The sequence below is a fragment of the Xenopus tropicalis genome, chromosome 7, assembly GCF_000004195.4.
Source record: "Xenopus tropicalis strain Nigerian chromosome 7, UCB_Xtro_10.0, whole genome shotgun sequence".
NCBI lineage: Eukaryota > Metazoa > Chordata > Amphibia > Anura > Pipidae > Xenopus > Xenopus tropicalis.
In genome coordinates, this window is record NC_030683.2 from 49,283,123 (window position 1) to 49,298,454 (window position 15,332).

A 15,332-nucleotide genomic window follows, 5' to 3' on the forward strand; every position below is an offset into this window, starting at 1 on the left:
AAAGTCGCAAAATACCGATCATTACGAAAAAAAACGCATTCGGCCCCTTTTCGGACGTTCCTGAATTAGTAAATGTGCCCCTTGGAAGAGAACAAAATTATGCTACATTTTTTTAAAAGTCACAACCAGAGAACAAAATTATATAAACAAGTAGTTTTCATCTACAAATAACTATTGCAATTCATAAATGAATGTTTTAGATATTACTTTAGATATTACTTACATTTGCTTTCATTATTAAAAAAAATGGTTTAGGGTTTAGATCCCCTTTAATTAAAACATGCTGATGTGTTACTAGCATTTGGACAGCCAGTTATTCATCATTCATTATCCAGATTCATCTATCTATCTGTCTTGATCTATCATATCTATCATCTATCTACCATCAAATGACAAAATTTTAACTGTTTGCTAAATATTTAATTTGTCAGTATTCTTTGCTTTATGCTGCAGTGTAAAACTATTATCTATTACAACCTAATCAGAATGGGCAATGTGGTCCTTAATGCAATACTAAAATAAAAAAGCATTGTGATCATATCAGTAATACAAAGCTTTGAAACTTGTTAAATAAATTTGGTTATCTATATTTGTCATTTCAGTCTATCCGCACGTAATTTTGATCATTATACCTTAAGTATAATTAAGGAAGGCTTAAACATTATATAAACCCAAAATGGTTGTTTTGCCACAAATATGTATTTATGCAGCTTAACTTGGATCAAGTACAAGGTAATGTTTTATTATTAGTTGACTCTATTACTAAATGGACTCTATGGAAGATGGCCTTAATGTCATTGAGTGGTTTTTTTTTGGAGATTGGGTCTATAGATAAAATATCTCATACCTGTAGTAAAAAAATACACATCTGACAAAATTTGTTTCCACTGCCCTTTTTTTATCTTCCTCTTTTTTCTTACATTCTCTTGCTGCTCCACTATTTCTCTCCTATTTTTTTTCAAGCCCATCCTGAATGTCAGGATGAACCTCTGGTGGACTTTCTTGCAGCACTAGACATCCCTGGAACTATTTACCATTGTGATTGGTAATTTTATTTCAATATCTGTAACCTTATTATAAAGCAAGGTTGGTCTGTGACCAACCTTTAAAGGGGACATATAGGATAAATGGGAAAACCCTAATTTTGTAGGCAATTATGAATAATATATGGTGCTGGTTTCATTTTGGGCTAAAAATTAATCCTATCTGTAAAAATGGCCCCTTTATTGGAGCTCCTTATAGATCCTATCAGTTCTCTGTCCGAGTTTGAAATGGAGAGTGGGCGTGTCCTAACGGTCCCTGCCAGAAGCACAATAGGAGGGAGAGAGCCAATCACAGCCCTGCAATCACACAAGCAAAGACAGGCTTCAGTTCCCTATCAAGTCAGCCTAGCTGCTGATTGGTTCCTATCTTATAGTGCAGTGTACGGAGGGCCGCCGGCTCCGCAGCTCATGCAGAGAATTCAGCCAGCAGGAAGTGGAACTGATGGGCGGGACTAGTGGAGTTTTGGTGGAATTTCTCAATAAATCAGTCTGAATTACAACTTTTTTAAGCACATTCCTTCTATATCTAGAGGAGTATAATTCTCTGGTACATTCTTAATTTTTATAGGATATGTCTCCTTTAAGACAACAGCGGACCCAGGGCACAGATCTCATTTGTGGCCCCCACAGCCAAAAAAATTGCCAAAGAACTACTATAGAGCAAGTGCAAATAAAGGACAAGGAAAGTTAAAATCTATTAAGCACACTATTAAATAGTACTACTATTGCTGTGTAAAAACGCAATATTTCTGGCTTGCCTAATGAAAGATTTACAGAGATACACATACTAGAACCTACATACTTGTTTCAATGAACGGCGCCGCCATCTTATCCAGCGTGTCTGTATGGGCTATTCCTGAAAAGCACAAGCCAGCCCCCCTCCGATCCCCGCTCCTGCCACAAACCCCCCCAGCTCCCCGCTCCTGCCACAAACCCCCCGCTCCTGCCACATACCCCCCCAGCTCCCTGCTCCAGCCACAAACCCCCCCGCTCCCCGCTCCTGTCACAAACCCCCCCCAGCTCCTGCCACAAACCCCCCGCTCCTGCCACAAACCCTCCGCCGCTCCCCGCACCTGCCCCCCCGCTCCCCCCACCTGCCGGGTCTGCATGTCACAGAGTTCTCCGGTTGCTGCGTCGCCATGGCAACCAGACTCTCCTGCTGTGTGCGCATGTGCTGCCTACAGTCCCAAGTCGCCAAGTCTGGGGAGGAGCGTTGCATTATGGGAATCTTCTCTACCCTGCTCAGGGTATGGGGAGACTTAAGGGCACTATTGAGACAACTGAAGGTATGCTTGCATTTTGAAATTAACTATTTATTAGCCTTTCCTTCTCCTTTAAATCTAATAAGACCTCAAGTATTTTGTGCCTATGATTAAGTGCTGCTTAAGGGACGAATTCATGCGGGAACGAAATGTTGAACACTCTCCAGTGATTACAATCACTTACCTGATACCTTAGTCTGGCGCGCCTTTTAGCAGAAAACGGCACCGACCCAGGGGACCTAAGCGAGAACCATGGATCAATTTTTTTGTTCTTTAATGGCCCTGGGCTGACACCTGTGCTGAAGAGTGAAAAAGGTGTTTTTTTGCTTAAAAGTCGGCTTTTCACTCCACTGATCATGCACATCTGCCAAGAATAAGGAAGAATATTGCATTGTGGTGCTCCCTCAGAAGTATCCTAGGAAGGTGCCATTTTTTGTACTTGCTGGGTTTATCAGGTAAGTGATTAGAATCATTAGAGGGAATCTAATGTTAGAAGTTAGGAGTCTAACTAACATTTCCTCTGGCAGGCTTGACTTCAAAGCTGAAACGATTCATAGGCCGGAGCTGTCGACCCCCCATTTCGGGAGTTACCTGTTTTGAAGGCTCTACCCAATTCTCCCACCCCCAGCAGCATTCTCTCGATTTTTCTGAAGTCTCATGAAGTCCAGTGGTGAATTTCGGGCGTGCATGTGCAGTAAGCGTTTAGTGATGTCATTTAATGCATTTGCGCATGCACAAGTAGAATTATTTGTCTTCAGCTGCAATTTTGCGCATGTGCATGACGTCACATCTGGAAGTGTGCATGACGTTCATAACATCACTTCCAGGTATCGGGGGGGGTAAATTTCCCAGTGCATTCCGCGTAGGTAGGCCTTTTTCACCTATTGTTTCCAGGAGAAAAGTATTCCGGAACAGTCTGTCACCTGTGGTAGCAAATATCTATCTCAGGCGACTAACTCGCTCCGTGGCCCATCAGTCTTAGAACCTCCTACCTTTGAATCCACCAGAAACTACTCCACAAAAATGAATACTTTGCATCAACCATCACGTTTAGAGCAAGAAGGTGAACATGAGCTAAAAAGCATCACACGATGCAGATAAAGCCACGTTAAACCACAAAATGAACCATGTGTGCCAGCGGTGCTCAACCTGTGGGTCAGGACCCCTTTGGGGTCGCCTGGAAAACACATATTTCCGATGGTTTTAGGAATAATTTTATGGTTGGGGGGTCACCACAACATGAGGAACTGTATTAAAGGGTGGCAGCATTAGGAAGGTTGAGAACCACTGATGCATGAGAACATCTATGTCCTATTACATTTCTAGCCAGTAAGAATTGTGGCTCCCTCCAGGTCACCTGTATCTACAACAGTGCAACCTTGGTCCGCCAAGAGCTGTAAAAAACATTAGATATTACTAAATACCAGTGTTAAAAGGAAAACGTCTTGCCACCTCTTAGCACTTTTAGTCTAGACGGCGCAGACAAGGTTAATTTCCCAAGACAGCGTGAAGTGACGCGAAGGCGTGCGTATCCCAGCGCTGCTGCTGCTGTGTGGCGTGGCGGTGGCGGCGCCGTGCATGGGGCTTGTGTACGCGCACGGGGAGGTGTGAGAACTCGGGGAAAGCGGCTGGCGGCGATTTACGCAGTAGGGTGACGGGATTTTATCGGGATTCGGCTAGGCGACAGATAGGAGCCCTGGAGTTTTGGTGAGTAAGCAGGAGTGGGAGAAAATTCGGTGTGTGCTTATATAAAAGGTTTCTGTACTTTTGCTATGCGGGGCTGCGTGTATGTGTATAGGCTATAAGGGGGGAGGCGGGCTAGTTGTAGACTTCCATTTGTTATCTTATTGCTTGTGGTGTAAGGAAACTATTGCCTGGCTGTCGCAGGATGCTGGGAGCTGAGGGCCATGGCTGAGCTGTAGATTTTGTCGTTGTAGTATGGGTGCTTTATTGCAGTGATTCCACTCCAGTTTTACACACATTTTAGCGCAGTCCTTAATGAAATACATTTTAACTTCGCTTTGAATGTTGTAAGGTTGTAAGCTCAAATCTGAGCTCTTCATTACCTTTGGTCACCTCTGGGCGTTTGTTTAGTTTTTATTTGCAGTTTCTCCACCATCTTGTTCTTCCCCATGTGTCGATTCTATTTACTCTTTACTCACCTTTCTTCATGTTTGTGCAATGTAAGATAGGGCCCTCCAGGTGTTGTTTAACCACAACTTATCAGCTTGAGGGGTAGAGGCTCTGCCATTGCAAAACCCCACTCCCTCTCATGTTGTTATGTCTGGCCCTTTACTGGAATGTCGGGAGTTGTAGTTTAGCCCAGCTGATGATCCACAAGTTTAATATATGTTTTAGTCTTGTTACTCATGTTGGAAAATGTTTTGTTTCTAAAGTCGTTTATATTTTGAATATGTTCTAATTTATTGCTTTTGGTAATTTTGCATTAAAATTTTGAATATATGCACATATTTTGTTGAAACATCTCTTGCAAACTTTAACAGTGTAATAAGCAAAATGGCATTTCATAGTAAGATCGATCACAAAATGAGAAGTCTGTTTCGATTTACATATTTTCGCTACCTCTCAATTCTGTAACCCCTATTCATATAATTGAAAATGAAAAAAAAAATTATTTGGAAAAAAAAAAATATACATATTTTGGTGGAGTGTATTCTTAGGGTCTCGAGCAACAATGTTGAACTTTTCCAGTATGGTTGTGTTTTGGCATCATCTCTTGCATGCTTTCTATATTTGTGTAGAATATTCATTGGTTTGGATTCCTCTGTACTGTTTTACAGTACATTTAATATGGTATAGTCAGATAGCAGTTAAGTTAGGTTTAAACCAAAAAAAAAAGTAGACCACTTCAAATATTTAGAATTAAATGATGGAAAGTGATAGCAATTGTGTGACATTGTTAATTTTTCAGAAAACGTTAACACATTATGTGTGGATGTTAAAAACATGTACAGGTAAGGGATCCCTTATCTGGAAACCTGATATCCAGAAAGCTCCGAATTACGGACAACCTGTCTCCCATAGACTCCATTTTAATCAAATAATTCAGCTTGATTTCCTTTTTCTCTGTAAAAATAACTGCTATGTATTTGATCCCAACTAAAATATAATTAATCCTTACTGGGTGCAATGTAATCCTATTGGGTTTAATTAATGTTTTATTGATTTTTTTTTTTAGTAGACTAAGGGGCACATTCATCAAAGTACGATTGTTTCTAAATACAAAAAAAATGGTATTTTTTCTAAGTTTTCGTACTGTGCGCATTGTTTTGCAACTTTTGTACTGTGCGACAATTTGCTCGACAAACTTGTATTTGTTGCGTTGAGTACTAAAGTTTTGGATTCATTAAAGCTTCGTTATCGTTACTTTCCTTGGGCCAGGTTGGAGCTGCAGAGTGCCATTGAGTTCTATGGGAGGCTTCCAAAAACATGCACTGAAGAATCAGTCAGTTTTCCCGCCATTTATGATCGTTCGGATACAAAATTTTCGTGACTTTCGTAACGACATTACGATATTATCCTGCTTATTATGATTTTTTTCGTGACATTTCCGATCATCAGAAATTATCGTATTTGATCCAAATTTTGCCCATTTCGGGATTCAAACTCCTACATTGATAATTCTGCCCCTTAAGGTATGAAGATCTAAATTACGGAATGACCCCTTATCTGGTATACCCTTGGTCCTAAGCATTCTGGATAATAGGTCCAATACCTGTACCTGGCATCGCTGCAGCTTTCTTTTAAAGTTACTTACATTCATAATACTCCTTAAATATTGGGTAGACGAGTAACTGTATGTACAGCACTGCAACATATGTTGGTGCTTTATAAATGTAGTAATAATAATAACCTAATACGCTATGACGTTTCTTTTAATTTAATCGGGTGTTTCTCCCAAAAACTTTGTCCATAAGAGGAGAATATATAATGCTAAATAGGGATGCACCAAATCCACTGTTTTAGGATCCGGCTGAACTCTGAATCCTTTGTGAAAGATTTGGCCGAATACCGAACCGCAAATTAGGACTAGAAAGGGTTAAAGTGTACCACACGCTCCATGTGCGGTGAAAAATGTTCAGCTTCCGTGTGTAGGTGACAAAAAGTCCAGACCGAATCCTGGATTCTGTGCATCCCCAATGCTAAGCCACTGTCCAATATATACATTAAAAAGTATGTGTATATCTTTAACAACAGATTTGTTGCGATGCGACCAATCTCTTAAGCTGGCCATACACGTGGCGATCTAACGATGTCACATCGTCAGATCCGCCACACACAGTCAGGTCTGAAACAGCAGATAAGGAGGTAGAAACAATAGGATTTCTACCTCCTTCTGCCGATTCAGCCCTGACGGCAGATTTTGGTCAGGCGCCTTCTATGGCGCCCAATCAAAATTTTCTAACCTGGCCGATCGGCGAGTCGTCCGATATCAGCAGCTTCCTGCGATATCGGTCGACTTGCCGACATGCCATACACGCACCGAATAGGTTTCGTACGATAGTATCGGTGCGTGTATGGCCAGCTTTAGCCCGATTCAGTATCTTATCTGCTAGTGTAAGCAAATAGAATAATAATGGGGGATTTTAATTATCCTAATATTGACTAGATCAATAGTACTGCCCGGACAGGAAACAAGTTTATAAACTTGTTGTATGACAACAGGTTGTTGAGGAGCCATCCAGGAACCATGCTATATTGGATCTAGTGATCTCCAATGCCCCAGAACGTATAGCAAATGTGCAAGTGGTTGAACCCCTGAGTAATAGTGACCATAGTGTTATTTAATTTAGTGCAGGAAACAAATATACACTAGGGCAACAAAGCCCCTGAATTTTAGAAAAGCAATTTTAAGCTCCTAAAGGGCAGTGCTTCAGAGCATAGATTGAGGCATTAAGTTTTCTGCTAAAAACACAGAGCAGAAATGGTTGCTACATCAATTTATTCTAATAAGAAGTAAATGTAGAAGTGTTAAGAACCACCATATGTGGCTTAATTCGAGGGTAAAGAAGTTAATAGTGTAAAAAAGGTAAGCATTTAAGAAATATAAGTCAGAGAGGACAGAAATTGCATTTGATTTGATATTTTGATTTATTTTTTTTAATATAAACACTATAACAAGTGTTGTAAAACAGCAATCTGGAAGGCAAAGATAGAAAATGAGGAGTGCATTGCGGCAGAGGCTAAAACTCAAAAAGGTTTTTAAGTATATTAATAGTAAAAAGATGCAGGTTGGATATGTGTCCTCATTGATTTATAGTAACAATGTGGTAACAATGGATACAGAAAAGGCAAGTGTGATAAACCAGTTCTTTTCTTCAGTCTATACAATAGAGGAGCCATAGTGCCAAGACCCACCCAATAGCTGTAATGTTGGCTCAGCTCAAACTAGTTGGGGATTGACACAGGATATGGTGCTTAAAGGTTTACTCAAGATTAATGTGAACAAGGCACCAGGGCCAGATGGAATACACCCTCGGGTACTGAGAGAGCTAGGGTCAGTTTTACAATGGCCTCTGTTTCTGATATTCTCAGACTCGCTTTCATCTGGTATGGTACCTATGGATTTGAAGAAGGCTAATGCCATTCCTATATTTAAAAAGGGAGTAAAGGCCCCCATACACGGGCCGATAGAAGCTGCCGATATCAGTCCCTTCGGTCCAGTCGGATCGGGGACCGCATTGGCTCGTTTATGCGGTCCCCGAACCGACTGCCCCATGGCCGCAAATGTAATCCGATCATTTGGCCCCAGGGCCAAACGATCGGATTATTTTTTTTTAAAGTTTCTTGCTACCCGATATCGCCCACCCATAGGTGGGGATTTCGGGTGAAGATCTGCTCCCTTGGCGACATTGCCAAGCGAGCGGATCTTATAGTGTATAGGCACCTTTAGATCTCAGCCTGGCAATTGTAGGCCAGTAAGTTTGACATCCATGGGGGGCAAGTGATTTGAAGGCTTGATAAGGGATCACAAACAAAATTATGTACTGGAGAATGGCATTATCAGCAGTAATCAGCGTGGCTTTATTAAGGACAGGTCATGTCAGACCAATTTAATCGCTTTTAATGATGAGGTTGGTAAGAAACTGGACAGTGGGGGTACAGTAGATCTATTTGGATTTTGCCAAAGCATTTGATACCGTTCCCCACAAACGACTGCTTTCAAAACTAAGGACTATTGGTCTTAGTGAAGTCGTTTGCACATGTATTGAAAACTGGCTACAGGATCGGGTACAGAGGTAGGTTGTTAATGGTGCATTCTCTACGTGGGGTAAGGTTCTCAGTGGGGTCCATTATTAAATAGAGAGGGTCCAGAGAAGGACACCTAAGCTGGTAAAGGGTATGGAAAGTCTCAGTTATGTTTACATTGGAGGCACTTAAGAGGTGACATAATAAATATGTATAAATATATATGGGAATCATATAATAATCTCTCTAATGCTTCATTTACCAGTAGATCCTTCCAACTGACTCAAGGGCACCTACTCTGTTTAGAAGAAGGGAGGTTCCGTTTAAATATTTGGAAAGTTGAGTGAAAAGCCGAACTTTAACAAAAAAGAGTTGGCTTTTTCACTCTATTGTGAATGTGCTGGCTCCTGGGTTCAGAGGGAAGAGAACTCTCTGCAGCTAACCCGGGCTGGTGCGGTAAAAGATAAGGGATTGCTATGACTGGGGGTGCTTCTCCTTTAATGGTTAATGTTCTCTAATGATTGGTATTTTATATACATTTATGGGATTGGGGTCCTTTATCCGGGAACTTATATTTAGAAAGCTCAATATTAATGAAGGCTATCTCCCATTTTAGGTTTTTCCCCTTTTCTCTGTAGTAATAATAAAGCAATATGTGGTGATTGAGCCTAAGTAAGCTTGCATAAAACAATATTTGGTTTGTTTAAGTTTTAAATGTTTTTAGAAGATAACAATCATTCTGGAATAAATTCTATATCTGAGTATAACATATATCCATGCTGTGATTTATTGCAGATAAGTCCAGCAGTGTATTGGTATATGGAATATATATATATATGGATGGCCATCGCTCTGCTATTAGTACTGCGCATATATATATATATATATATATATATATATATATATATATATATGCGCAGTACTAATAGCAGAGCGATGGCCATCCATGCGCAGCATCAAGGTTTGATCTGTCTTTCCTATATAAGACAAACCACAAGGACAGGTGATCAAATAAATCACAAAAGATGTGGTACAGGTAATGTGATGTCTTATATTGAGACGCTTACCCGTTTGTGGGTGTAAAAAAGTAGCACCTGGGGTCATATACAAATATATATATGAAAATAGTCAGAAGCCGCACTCGCAGGTCTTATGTAAATAGAAAACATTTTTTATTGCCAGGAGAGTGAACTAATGTTTCGGCTGTTACACCAGCCTTTGTCAAAACATTTGCTGAACCCTGCACCCAGGCAATCTTAATTTTTCGTATCGTGAGTGCCAGCGGTCTCTTTCTGTTTTATATATGTACATATGTGCATATGTACATATGTGTGTGTATATATATATATATATCGGGTATATAGTATGACACGAGACTGAATGTCTTTATTTAGTGCTTGTAACCAACAGTATCCTGATTATCTGCTGTGTGTTTAGTCAGGTGATATTTATTTTTGTTACCATAGTTTATCAGCCAGCACATGGGTAAGGAAAATCAGATGGACATTTTATTCTGCAGCACAGATGCAGAAATCCAATTAGATAACGTGTCGGAAATTTACATTGAATTATCTATTGGTACTGAATGTCTTAATGAGGACATGAAGTGCTTGCCAAAGCTCATAGTAAAAAAAATTCCAATCTACTATGAAATTTCAGGTACCTTTATTAGTTTAGTCATGGTCTGGTGGATGAAATGTAGGCACTGTGTGTAAGCTTATCTGTGTGAATTCCAGAACGTTCTATGTCTCTCTGACCCTGCATGGTGCCATATAATACCTTCCCTGATGTATGTACCAAAGGAGAAGCTTTAGTCTCCCCATCTAGATTTCTTCATACAATGAAACATTTACAATTAATTTTACTGTGTGTTTTTGGTGTTTGCTTACCATGGACCCATAGGGCATACCTAGTAAAAAGAACTATCTCAATAGAGAAGTTGGGTGTATTGATCAAATATGAAAACTGGGTTGATTATTTTGTTGACTTCTCAATACACTGGGCAATTCATTTTACCTCCTCGTTTTTCAATACCTAAACTAAGGGGCTGATTTACTAACCCACGAATCCGACCCGAATTGGAAAAGTTCCGACTTGAAAACGAACATTTTGCGACTTTTTCGTATGTTTTGCGATTTTTTCGGATTCTGTACGAATTTTTCGTTACCAATACGATTTTTGCGTAAAAACGCGAGTTTTTCGTATCCATTACGAAAGTTGCGTAAAAAGTTGCGCATTTTTCGTAGCGTTAAAACTTACGCGAAAAGTTGCGCATTTTTCGCGTAAGTTTTAACGCTACGAAAAATGCGCAACTTTTTACGCAACTTTCGTAATGGATACGAAAAACTCGCGTTTTTACGCAAAAATCGTATTGGTAACGAAAAAATCGCAAAATCGCAAAATACCGATCATTACGAAAAAAACGCAATCGGACTCCATTCGACCCGTTCGTGGGTAAGTAAATCAGCCCCTAAGACTCTAGGTCAGTGTGTCTGTAATAGTCTTTGTACAATTGTACTGTAGTTAAATAGTCTTTCAATTCATTACACATTCATTACTGTGGATATTGGTCCTTTAAGGGGTCAAGCAGGTTGCAAAAATTTAGTTTGCCAATACATACACTGGCTGGCATTTGGGGATTGGCAGATGAGGAAATTGAACCGCTGTTGTGGTTGTTTGGGCTTTGCACAAAAGTGTACGTGCAAACGAAAGGCAACTGTGTGCGTGGCCCATTCGCCCTCTATTCTAGTCGGGGCTGATCTGGCGTACCTGATTGGCCTGTGTATGTCTGCCTTTTAGCATCCACTGACTTGTCTTGAATTCAGATACTTGTTCATGAGTTTGTGATTCAACTTGTCTGGTATTGTCTGAGATGGATCGTATTTAGTTTTCTGCTTCAAGCTTGCATCCATCTTCAGTAAAGGTCAGTGGTATAAAACTGAGAGCGCCAAGAGTGACAATAAAAAATACAACTTAGCAAATCTTTTGTAGGAAGCAAATCACAGATCTACATTTTCCTATTCTCTAGTGCATTGATCCCCTACCAGTGGCTCGTGAGCAACATGTTGCTCTCTAAACCCTTTGATGTTGCTCCCAGTGGTCTTAAAGCAGGTGCTTATTTTTGAATTCTTGGCTTGGAGGCAAGCTTTGGTTGGATAATAACCACATGTACTGCTAAATTGAGCCTTATATAGGCTTCCAGTCCATATAGGGGCTACCAAATAGCCAAAAACAGTCCTTATTTGGCACCCCCAGGAATATGTTTTATGCTTGTGTTGCTCCCCAAGTCTTTTCACGTTTTAATGTGGCTCACGGATAAAAAAAGTTGGCGATCCCTCCTCTAGTGTATGCTATAAGAATATCATAAGAATATTAGAAGTCCCCAATAAGTTCTGTGGCAATAGTAAAAATAAAAATACTGGTAGCCTGCATCTTTGTTTTGACTTTTGTTATACTTTTATTTTGTTGTTTGGGGAACTTTCTTCTTTTAAAATTGAAGCTTTTCATGGAGATGGCGTGCAGAGTAGTAGTAGGCTGTGCTGTTCATTCAAACACTGTGCGCATTAGTTATTTGCTGGACTATGGAATGTGACAGTATATTTATATTTATACATAAACATGTGCATGTATATGGGAATTGGTAAAAACTTTGATCTCAAGATGGCCATACACGGGCAAATGTAAGCTGCAGATTTAGCATCTTATGTGCCTGTGTATGCCCCACCTCCTGTTATGATTCAATTGCTGTACCATGCAACTCCATGCTTCTGCTGAGCTCAGGGAAAAGTAATTAAACATTTTCTTTAAATAAGCCCTCTGTATAATGAGCTGCTCCTTAATTAAGGCTATGTCACTTAACATTTTTCCACCTGTAGAGAAATCCCTTTACAGGGATGGAACTTGTTATCCAGAAAGCTTTTAATCAATTCAACACAAAACCTTGTACTAACTACCTAACTAAGATAAAATTAAACTTAAATGGAGGTAAAACAGGTTTAGGTGTAATGTTTAAATGGTTTGTTACTAGACTTGGCGATCCAAATTATTGAAAGATCTGTTATCCAGAAAAACCCAGTTCACAAGCATTCTTGATAGTTTCCATACCTATAAAGCCTGAAAACACCTGACATGTCCACACAGAGCTCATTTCCTTTTTATCTGGGATTTTTTCTGGATAATTTCCATTACTTTTTGATACTAAAATATAGTCATGTGCAGTTTTAAATCAGAGGCTGAATATGTTTTTAAAGTCCTGTTTATTGTTCTCATTTTAGTAAAGGTGTATACTGCTCCTTTTATTTTTACCTGGGCACGATTTAAAAGAAATTTGTTCTCCCCATGTCAATGTGGGCTTTCCCTGATGTATGTGAATCATATGGATTTTAGGGTAGTGGCACACAGGGAACTTTGGCATAAGTTGAGTGCTGTTTTTTCCACGTACCCAAATAGTGGACAAAAAACACATTCCACCTGTCAGTATCCCTTACCAGTTGTTAAAATACTGAATGACAAGTTGAGAAAAAGCCGATCCAGCCTGCAGCTGCCTACAGTGTGTGTGTGTATGTCACTGCGCACACAAGGCAGATTTCTGCTGAAAAAAACACTTGCGTACAATTCCTACCCCAAATCTGTTTATACTTAAAAAGTAAGGTGTATATTTTTGTTTGAAACAGTATTATACTACACAAACATACTGGAAATGTAATTGACTTTGGATTATTCATCAATTTTCGAGTTTGTTAATTCAATTTTTCGAGTTTTTCTAATTCGAATAAACTTGAATTTTTAACAATTTCAATACTTTCTTATTAATATGGAAAACTTGTTCAAATTAAAAAAACTTGAATATCTCAAATTTGTGAGTTTACAAACTTGAAAAAATTTTATTATCTCGAATTGAAAATATGGCTTTGCCTAGGACAACTTCCATTGACTTCTACATAAACTTGCAAGCTTTTAGATGCAGAAGTTTTACATTTGAGTTTTTGGGTTTTTTGCACTTAATAAATATCAGATATTTACGTTTAGGAACCATAATTAGAATTTTGCGAGTTTTAGCACTAAAAAAATAGTAATGTGAAAAAAAATCTAACTTGAATGTTGATAAATCAGCCCCTGAGTCAGTGTGTATAAATGTGAAATGAACCTTAGATTTTAAGCTATACTGGGGCAGGGACTTTTATTAAAGTGATACTGACACTAAAAACTTAATTTTCATATAGGGAACTTTTACATAAAAAGTTTCCTATAGGTCACGTTGATCATTTTTCGCTGAGAGAGCTGCTTTTGTAAGTAATTGTTACTTGAAGTTCCTAAACCTGACTGTTTTGCCAACCTGACTGTCCCTTCTCAGCCTGTCAGTTATAGCTTCTAATGGTAATGGACTGCTGCTGCACAAATATGGCAGCCCCCTCATAGAGTAACTTGGGGGATCAGATGGGTAATGTAAAAGCATCAGGCAAATACATTTAAGACAAAATTATAAATAGCATGCAAAAAAATGTTTAATTTCTGGTGTCAGAATCTCTTTAATGATGTATAAGTGCTGCAAAATATCTTGGTGCTGTATAAATAAAGTATAAAATTGCCTTTTTGGCATAATTGCATTTATGTTCAAACTTACATGTATTCCATATATTCTTGTTTTATAGTGTACAGTCTTTTTACCTTTGAAATGCCAAAATATTTTCTTCTAAGCCCATTACTGCATATGCAGCATTGTTTATGAAGATAAAATTGTTTTCAGATTTACTTAGCATGTCCTTGACTGACCCCCTCTCAAATTCTTCATTTTACCTTGGGCTTGGAAGCCATTATATTTGGAGAAAAGTCAGACAAAGCATTTTCAGCTATTATCATCTTTGAAACTGCTATTTACAATAACCTTTGTAATAAGGGTATCTGCTTAAATTCTCATTTTCATTTGTTGTGGTGCAGTGAGGATTTAGCTCTGGACACTAAATGGGCTCATAAATGAGTTGCGTGCTTTAATTTTTATTTCTGACTTAAGGAGGGTGATTTTTTTTTTCTCCAGGCTGATGTGCTATGCCATTCTAAGAGCTCAAATTACATGCTAAATGTGGCTAAGGTAGAAGGGGGGTCAAAAAAGATCAAGTTACACATTCTGCATTCCACTGTTTGTAGCTACACTTGAAGGCTGGAGCCATGCTGACTGGGAGGGGATATGCAATCTCTGTATGTGTTTAAACCCTGCCCCCAACCTTGGAGAGCAAAGAAAAGCTGTTCTTTTCAGGTATTTGGATTCATTCTGCATTGAAGTACCAATCTTCCAATTCTGAATGGACGCAAATCTGGTCCTTGCTATCATTTAGCAGTAGTGGAATCATTGAAATAGGTGTTCCTGTTAACTAGAGGAAATAACGTTTATTCTGCACTGTAATGTACCATAGGATAGTTAGAAGGGGCTTTAGAGCCCCAAGTTTTTGGAATCCCTTGTGTAAGATTTGTGATTACTACATTGTAGTACAGGTTATCATGTTGCATTTTTTGTGGTGTCTGTTGCACAATACATAAGAAAATGTAGGGATTTGATGCTATGGAGATATACATATTGCCCTCAATGTCATACATTGCCCTCAATGTCAAAGCTCCCAGTAAATGTCACACATTGGAGAGAGCATTTGGGATTAGGAAGCCTATAGGATATATTGGCAAAGCTTTTATGTCTAAGTTTAGGCAGTAATGCAATCCGAGGCAGTAACACCTTCATAGGAACTAAAGGAAAAGTTCAAGTCTTAATATTTTTACTGTTAAAAGGGAAAAATTAGGGTAGAGAAGACACTTAAACATGTCCATT

The 15,332-nt window shown here is 39.1% G+C and overlaps 1 protein-coding gene across 3 annotated transcripts in view; it reads left to right on the forward strand.

The window, feature by feature from the left end:
* Positions 1-3,802: 3,802 nt before the first annotated feature.
* Positions 3,803-15,332, forward strand: part of bmpr1a (bone morphogenetic protein receptor type 1A) — a 66,739-nt gene continuing 55,209 nt past the window's right edge. For all 3 annotated transcript variants that reach the window (XM_018095824.2, XM_018095826.2, XM_012966867.3), the window contains exon 1: positions 3,803-4,012. The gene's annotated coding sequence lies outside the window, so the exon portion shown is untranslated. The remainder of the gene's footprint in view (positions 4,013-15,332) is intronic.